Source organism: Mytilus galloprovincialis, chromosome 13 (genome assembly GCF_965363235.1).
Source record: "Mytilus galloprovincialis chromosome 13, xbMytGall1.hap1.1, whole genome shotgun sequence".
Taxonomy (NCBI): Eukaryota; Metazoa; Mollusca; class Bivalvia; order Mytilida; family Mytilidae; genus Mytilus; species Mytilus galloprovincialis.
Genome location: NC_134850.1, coordinates 54,464,588 through 54,474,801, shown reverse-complemented (window position 1 = coordinate 54,474,801; position 10,214 = coordinate 54,464,588).

Below are 10,214 nucleotides of genomic sequence, written 5' to 3'. Positions count from 1 at the left end.
AGTCAAAAATACTGTCGAGTGGTCTGATCTGTAGCTATTGCCAATGTTTATATCACATATGTCACCTATAAGGCTTTCAGAGATCAAAAAGAAATCTATCCGTGATTGTTTAAATGGATTTTTTCTTCTTCATATAAATCTTTTAAGATCAGGGTATCTCTCTCTAAATGGATCCACAAGAGTCTTATATTTTATAATTTCTAAAATTTAACCCTTGATTTGGGATAATTTATATGTCTTCTATTTATTAACGCATATAAATGACTTAATTAGGTAAACTTTACATGTTATGAAGTATATCAGATTGACATTGTCTGGTATCGATTGTGATTTTCTGGAATGATGTTGAGACTTTCTGTCAAATAAAACACTAATTTTTTAAACATGTTCATTTACTTGTTTTGTATTCTTATATTCATATTTATATATTTAACTATTTTTGTTTTTATATTTATTTATATTTTGTATGCATGTTTTTTAACTTATTTTAACCTTAGTACTTGGATGTTTTTTTTCTTATTGTGAACTCTCTGTAAAGTAATAGTCATTATGTCACCCTGACGGAGGTCGTGTGACCTATTGTTGTTGATCGATTCTTTTGACTATTATAATTCGACACTTATTTGTCCAGACTATTTTTCAGAATTGTATTGACCAATTGTAATCGAACTTATCAATAATGTTATCCAAAATGATTTGCAAACGGGGGTTGGCATTTTCAAAATTACCGCCGTTGTCATGGAAACAAAAGCCGATGTGAAAAAACGGAAACTCTTCCAAATTAAATGAAACTTTTTAGTCGAACGCTGTAGATATTAGATAGCAATACACATAGATGATTTCAAATTCGACACTGATGCATTTTTCCAATAAGAGTATTAATGTTGGTATAGAATAAAATTCAATGCTTTACATAGATAGCTGAATGATACTATGACTTTTAAAAGATCTTTATATCAACATCAATGTTTGGGTTTTTTCGTATGTTTTATTTTGAATTTTCAGTTTGGCAGTCCTTGTATCACGACTGAATCGACATTAGGTCGAGGAATTATTGACGCGTGTTTTATACATTGGCAAATACAATATAAATTAGAAATGCAATCTTTTTACGTGATAGCTTTTTAAAATTCATTGACATTCATAAACCTTTTTTTATTTATAATGCCATAACTATTCGATAAACAAATATTTGAATAGTTTGAGCGTTTACAAAAATGTTTGAAAAACAGGCGTAATGTCATAATTATAATGTCGGCACAAATGTGATACAAAAACGGTCAAACATAAAGATCACATGAAAATCATGCGAAACAAACATTTTTTATGTTCATATAACACTCTTTTCAAAGTTATATTATTCTTCAGTTATCCTACAATATAGGGTTATTGCATGAATATTGGGGAAGATTGTCCCGAGTAGAATTTTATATTGCACGAGCTTGCGAGTGCAGTATATGTTCTATGAGGGACAATATTTCCCAATATTCATATGTTGATATAGCAAGGTTATTTATTTATCATATATATATATATATATAAGTACGTCTGTTGGGTTGATGTTTAGACGAGTTGTATATATATATATATATATATATATAACATCACTGAAGAGACATTTATTGTCGAAATCCAGATCTGGTGTACCAAAATGTTTGTGGCATAACATATAAATATATATATATATATATATATATATAACCCTTCTTCAACGAAATTTGTTTTACAGGCACACGTATAAAACTATCGGTTTTTATCCAACGAAATCATATTTTGAACGTAGTTTTCAATTAACAATGATTAAGACTTGTTTATTTTTTTCGTTTGGGCTTGTATCATATTTTCCCTACGGTTAATATGATCCGTTCATCCTATATTAACTCTTAAAATTCAAGAGTCTATCTAAAAATGAGGTTAAATTTTATATGGCCTTCCAAATACCGTTTCGATCCCTAACATCACCGAAGAGACATTTATTGTCGAAATCCGGATCTGATGTACCAAAAAAATATTGACACCTTATGTTTGTGTCATAACATCGTGGCCACAAGTTAATTGTTTTCTGTTTAGTATTAAATTTATATTCGACCTGTTAGTCAAATGCGTTTTGTTTAAATATACTTTTAATACTAATATCCTTTACTATATAAAAAATTGAGCTGATCTGTAACAATAACATCTCCATGTCTTATATATCATGTACTGTAGTACGACGCTAGATTAAAACTGACGAGGAAAGGTAACACACGGCCACCGAAAGCTTTATTATTGTGAAGCCCAGGTGGTCGTGTGGTCTAGCGGGACGGCCACAGTGCAGGCGATTTGGTGTCACGATATCTAAGTAGCATGGGTTCGAATCCCGGCGAGGGAAGAACAAAAAATTTGCGAAAGCAAATTTACAGATCTAACATTGTTGGGTTGATGTTTAGACGAGTTGTATATACATAATGTACACAGCCATGTATCACCATCATTGCTGGTGATCCGATGAATAAACCTGTTGTAGAGTTGTCAGTGACTCAGACATGTCAGACGTACTTAAATATATATATATATATATAAATTTGTCAGTAGAAAATCTAACTCTAACACTGTGTGGTGTAATTTTCAGACTTTCAGCTCTTCATAATCTTGCAAAACGTCTTCCAGATCACGGCCGACACTCGGCTAACCGAGAGATTTGTCGGTTAATCTATATTGAGTATGCGGCTATATCGGCGGTTGGTCTGTTAATCGGGTTGGCTAAAGTCTGTTAAACAGGTGTTATCGAGAAAATCATTGAAAGTTCAGCATGTTTCAGTGTATAACTTTCTAAATATATTTTCATCATAAAAAGTATTCATGTCTAACAAAACTGATCAATATACTGAATTCAGTGGTGTAATTATTATTTTTTCTAGCTTCAATGTACGATCTATAAGATGAAAAGGCGGGTTACTCATCAATAAATTTATACACATTTTACACACATAAAATGTACACAGAATGACACATTGGTTAAATTTACTTGCATTCAATATTTTGAACATCGAAGAAAGAAAGGAATTATGTTTGTTAACCATATTGATATCATTGTGTGAAAAATTTACACTGAAATCTGTATTTTGGTGACATAAATCAATCTTTATTTAAAACCTGGTCTGTTAATGGGTCGGATGTATAAAACCCGGTCTGTTAATTGGTCTGTTAAGAGTTGTGAATGGCAATACAAGTATAATTTTATTGCTATATGGGTTGTTATCGGATCAAATGAGTAAGCTCAAGACGCGCGGCTAAAATATACGAAAACAACACATGAGCAATGAAACATAACATAAACGGAAACAACACATGAAATTGAAAATTGATAAAAATGGTTTCAAAAAGTGTAATATTAAAGTAATATTAATTTCATCCAAGAATGATCGCATATATCATGTTGATTCTGTTTCATTGTCATGAATGACACAAATTTGTCATCTACATTGGTAACCAGTATATAAATCAGAGATAAACGTCGTAATGTAACTAAACATCAGTAAATAAAATATATTGGGATGACAAAATATGAAAAATAAAGAAAGAATAATGAGTAAGATAAATAAAATGTAGAAAAAAATGACATAACAATTTAAAGAATACAGAAATAAACAATACCCCCAATCCGGACCCTCATGGTATACAAGAGAATCTGGATGGAAACGCAGAATATAGAATAACATATAAGGACAGTAGAGAGTGACGCATTGCTAAAAACGAGAGAAAAATAATACTTATTTAAGAATACACACATGAAACTCCGATGGCTGTTGAAACAGTAACGAATTGCGATGTACTTATATTGGTGACAAATTCTAGAAGTTTACATGCGGCTAACTATGGTGGCAGGTTAATGCCATTTTGCGTTTTAGCGCTTTAGCGTTTTCGCATTACATATTCTATATGGCAAAAACTTGAAATTGCGAAGTCGAAAACGCGAAAACGCGAAACCGATTTCGTTTTCGACTTCGCGTTTTCGCGTTTTCGACTTCGCGATTTCGCCTTTTCGCTATTTCGCGTTTTCGCCCTATAGAATATGAAAGGCGAAATCGCGAAAACGCGAAATGGACTTCACCGGCCACCATAGACAACTGTAGTTCTCCTTTGCACTTATGTAGAAAAGACCTAAACGGATCAAAATGAATTGAAACTTAAAATAACCAAATGTAGCTGCATTCGCTCCTTTCCGTTTACTTCTTTAGAGTGATTTGTAAACAACATATGATTAAGTAATAGAAGAAAAGAACCAATTGGATGATGCTGACGAATTAGGGTTTAACGTCCAGTGACAAATATCATGTTCATATGTGAACGAGAACACGTTATATGTACCCTGTGTTGTATTAGAAAGACACTTTCAATCGGAATTGAGAACGTGCTACTTCGAACAGACACACAAATTAAGGCTGATTGAAAACGTCAATAAAAAATTCATGCATATTCCAGAGGCCAATCCATATCACGCTATATTGAAGTGACACACCCTTCAATAAAATGCAAAGAAAGTCAAAATAAAAATGCTCTTTCTAGGATACTGTGGCTCCGTATTGTCATTTTTGTTTACTCAGGAACATCTCATTCTTTAATTTTTCAAGTGGAAAATATAAAGGTAGCAAAATTACTGTCGTGGCTAAATAACTCTTAACTGACACAATTTCAATTGTCCAACCCATTAACAGACTTTATTCCCATAATTTTCAGTAAAACGTGGTATTATTCACGTTATTTTACAATTATGAAATATTCACTAATATCAATTTATTTTTTAGAACCACAGTACTATTTTTTGTTCTTTAAATGATATCTAAATTTGTTTGTTTCGCCTTTTACTAAAAAAAATTGCTATGCGTATAAGCATAAATACTACATACTTGAGCGACGCCTTTTAGTTTTACTGAAAACTGCGCAGACTACGAAATGTTTTTACAAGTGCAAAATGTTCTATGATAGATATCATTTTGTCAGACACTTTTCTTTTTTTTATTTGGTTCTTATAACATGCCAGAAATCTGTATATTTAATAGAGTTTAACATTGAATTAAGCGTTTTACTCTTAACAGACGTATAACCAACCCGATTAACAGACCAATCGCCCATATAGCCGCATACTCAATATAGATTAACCGACCAATCTCTCGGTTAGCCGAGTGTCGGCCGTGCAGATTATTGTTTAAAATCTAGAGCTGATAATACTAGAAAGAAGTACAGGTATGCATTTAATAACTTTTGTAAATGGTGTAATTTATTTAATATAAAGCCTTTACCGGCATCAGATTATAATGTCTCATTATATTTGATTTACCTACGAAAAAATAATAGTTCTTTTGCAAAGATAAATGAAGCATATTATGCCATTCAATGAACACCCAAATTAGCTGGATAGATAAATCCTTGTGATTCTTTTCTTTGTACTTCCGTAAAAGAAGGTACCCAAAGGTCAATCGTTCATAACATTGTAAACAAGAAGGAAACAATAACTCCTCATATTCTTAATCAACTGGTTTCTAAATTTGGCAACACAAATAGTACTTTAAACTATAGAAGAATAGCATGTATGTGTTTGTTAGCTATGCCGGATATTTAAGATTTTCAGAACTAGTTAATTTAAAAAGATCAGATGTTTCATTTCATTCATTCATTATATATGTCGTTATTCATCGAAAAAAGCAAAACGGACCAACAAAGAGCAGAAACTCATGTATTTCCAAAACATATTCGGTAACCTGTCCAGTTCAAATGTTAGAGACATACTTGAACCAAGCAAACATTTAAAACGGTTCTATATAATTCATATTTAGATCAGTTGTATATCGTTAAAAGACTAACACGTACGTGCTAAGGGGTCATACGCCTCTATCGTATAAATCAGCCAGAGAAATAATATTAGAGGCATTAGAATCTTTGGGATTAGACAAACAAAATTTGGTTTGCATAGTTTAAGTCCAGGTGGAGCTACAGCTGCCGCTGCTGCTGGTATTCATTATAGAATAATTCAGAAACACGGTAGATGGTCTTCAGATACAGCAAAAGATGCATATGTGCTTGAAAACATTTCTGAAAAACTACTCGTTACTAAGCATTGTGGCTTGTAATTTTATACATACCCGTTTTTCTTATCTACTTTGTCATTTTCGAAAGTGTGCTACTCACAAGGAGAGCTCATTCCTATAGTATACATGTGTTGAGTTTTATTGACCATAATAATTAATGTTCGATTAAGCTTGGCGTATTAGAACATAAATATATTTATTTATAGTATCGGAAGCAACACGTGTTGATGAGCACATGTTTGCATTTCTGGTTTGGTATTGTATGATTTGATTGGCTATTGTATGTCGCAATGCAGATATCCTACCAGTTTGTATGAGGGTAGGATAGTGATTCTCGTGCAGAATCTTATTATAAATAATAGATATTTTTATAACCAGTTATTCGACGTTCTACCTTTCCGAGAAGCATACCTTTCGTTTCGTTATACATATTCCTAATCCCACCCAACCCATTTCATAGATTTGAGTTAGCCAGTTTAAATGATGTGACAAGATAATATGTAATAATAATCATGTATTTATTGTAATTTGTAGATAGTTGTTGATTTTGATTTTTAGTTGGATGGAGTTCCGATACGGACTTTGTTGTATTGATGAAATTTGTGTGATTTTTCTGGGATGAGTTATTAGACGCAGATGAACATTTGAATGAATATTGAAATATGAATATATGAAATGTTTTTGATGTTTGAAGAAAAAATAAAGTATTAAAGTGTGCTACTCACAAGGAGAGCTCATTCCTATAGTAAACATGTGTTGTCTTTAATTGACTAAATAATTTATGTTCGGTTAAGCTTGGCAAATTAGAACATAACTGTCACGATACTTATTCCAACCAAAAAGTGCATAGCTCTTCACGGTTGTCGGTGTTAAATATATTTGCCTATTTCACTAACAATTAGATAACGAAATTTTGGTAGGAAAAATAAAGATAAAAGATAAAGGAACTTAAATTAATAATGCAATTTAATTAAGAAAACAATGCTAATAATCAAACCATATAAGAAAAAGTCATGAACTCTTTCGAACGGACACATATATTATAATAGACATAATTTGATCTAAAACCAAATTTTAAATGTTGTCCATTTCTGATGTTCATGTTATAATATATACTCTTGAGTACTGATTGAATTTTTAATTGGGATATACCTGTATGCTGCAATTCTTTAAGACATTGTTCACTCTTACTATACTCAACTGACTTTCTATCAACGTCGTTTGGTAGAGTGAGAGTTTCACAAACTGGTATTTTCTTTTCTTGTGTATCAATATCATTGAATTTCTCTGGTTTTAGAGATTGTGGGTCTGAAATAATTACTCACAACTCGAAAAACATGCATTATATAATAAAAAATCGTGTGGCATTAAAACATATACTTGTATAGATATACACAGGAACACACTCGCGAAATCGCGGGCATTTTAAGCTCGATTGAGTATGTCAACTGTTGCAGGGAGAATTTTTGTAAAAGATTTAGATTTTGTGTCTGGAGAATTTCAGTAAAGATATAAAAATTCATAGTTACTTGAAGACAAGACAATTTTGTTTAAGCTCTCTCCTTTTTTTTCCAAAGTCCGCTTATATATTTGTGTTCTGTTAAATTCCATTATTTTCGCGTAGCTGTATACTATGAATATACGTAAACTATAAATAAAGTGTAATTGCTATTTAACATCAATTTCAAGTTTCTTCTTCAAGACGATCACTTCTATATTATATAGCGAGTCTCTATCAACGCGATTGGCCTGTACCCGAGTACTCTAATGAAAACGATGTGCAAGTTTTAAACCGGATGTCTTTTATTACATACAAATTGGTTTGATGAGGGAAAAATATCCAGACGCCTTTATTTACGTTTCCCCCAAAAATAACCAAAACTAAATAGTCATAAGAATAGATGACAAATGCGACTATGCATGGTACCTATAGAACACAGATGCATGATGATTAATTTATTGCGGAAGGAAAAGAAGCGACACACAAAATAGGGTCTTCCCATTTAATAGTATAGATACCGACAGCGCTTGATCTTACATCTTGACGTATTAACTACAAAACTCGCTCTTTCAAAACTTATGTCAAATCTAAAAGCTATAATGACAGCAACTATTTCTACAGATAAAACATTCACATTTTAAGCTCTTTGGTGCTAGACTTTTCATCTCGATCGATTTCTAGGTTTGCAAAACCGCTACTCTTTAGTAAATGTATCAATAGACCTACATGACTCGAGCATATAAATCTCATGTAGCTATAATAACAACCTCTATACAGAGAGCATTTAAAAGGTCGTATCTGATTGACAATAAGCCAGTTGAAAGTGTTATTTGACAGAAAGAAGAACACTTAAATACAGATAAATATGTTACATATTGATGAATTGATGCCGATTTCCTTGGTTCTGTTTGATCTCATTTTATAGAGGTTTGGCATGCCACAAAACCAGGTTCAACCAACCATTTTTATCTTAAAATGCCCTGTACCAAGTCAGGGAAATGGCCATTGTTATATTATAGTTCGTTTCTGTGTGTGTTTTGTTTTAATGTTGTGTTTCTGTTGTTTCGTAGTTCTCTTATGTTTGATGCGTTTCTATCATGTTTAGTTTTAGTAACTCGGATTTGTTTTTTTTCTATATAGATCAATTTTCGAACAGCGGTATACTACTGTTGCCTTTATTTATACATGAAAACATGTTTTAGTGTAAATTATGAATTGATTTTTTAAATAACCTTTTTATCACTTTTTCAGTTGACTATTGTCAGATTTATCGACTAGTTACGTTAATAATGTGAACAAAGGATATATCGATAGTCAGATTCAAATGAGGCTGAATTACTGACCCACAAGCGATACTGGTCTATTAGGGTTAGGGTTAGGGTTAGGGTTAGGGTTAGGGTTAGGGTAAGGGTTAGGGTTAGGGTTAGGGTTAGGGTTAAGGGTTAGGGTTAGGGTTAGGGTTAGGGTTAGGGTTAGGGTACAATTGAACTGCAAAGAGTAGATTTTTTTAATTTTATTATTTGTTTTAAAATGTTCGAAATGCTTTAATTTTTGTATATTAATTAATGATTTTGAGGAAATTAATTTCACAAGAATCTGTCTGAGAGTTTGTATGAATTACTCCACGTTTAACTTGAAACCAGAAGCCCATGAGGGAGGGTAGGAGGGGTCCTGATTCCGCAATCCCGGGCTTAAAAACACGAAATCCCGAGGTCCCGAAATTCGAAAAAAAGAATTCCCGGATCCCGAAAGGGTCAATCCCGAAATACCGAGCTTAAAAACACCCGATCCCTGACTCCCGATAAAGGTCATATCCCCCCTCGCCCATGGCATACATTAATTAAACGGGATTTCAAAATGTTCACGATTAAATTCATTGACATGCGACGATATAATTTAAAAAAAAAAAGAAATAGCTCATTTAGAGCTGGGAACAGTATATCTAACATATATATATTCATGTTTACAGTAAACAAACGCTATCTAATTTTAACGGTCAAACAAAGAGTAGCCTCATTAAAAGTCTAGATGTCAGCAGTGTTTAATCGGAACCGGGTGTGGATCAAACACTTTTAAAGTGGGGGTGGGGGTAAAGTAAGCCAACATTTGAAAATACTATAAAATAGGTTATTTGTTTACCATATTTAAAGTCCTTTAAAAGGGGCATGCTTCCAGTCCCCTCCATCCCCTAAAAACTAACCCGCCTTGCCAAACAAACGGTTAGATGTGATTCATATAAATGTAGCTGTACAGTGGAGCCTACAGAAAAATCACCATTTAATAACCGAAAATCAACATATTTTCAAACTTTATTTGTTTGTTCTGGGAGCGAATCTTGGTTCATTTAAAATACAGGACAACAGAGTTGGTGTATGTGGGTTCGATTCCCACCCTAAGCAATCATTTATTTCAGCTGGTGCAAAGCGGGCAGTTTAGCTTAGTGGCCCCACACTGACTTTGTTGTTTCTATCAAAAAATTCAGGCGGCCGCGGCCAGGTCTTGACAATTTTTTTTCTTTTGAATACCTTATACAACAAAACCATGGTATAATTTTGGAAATTATACCATGGATAGCTATGGTATAATTTTCGGTTATTGAGATTTATACTCGGGTTGCACTCCCATAGGTTACATTGTACAGCTAT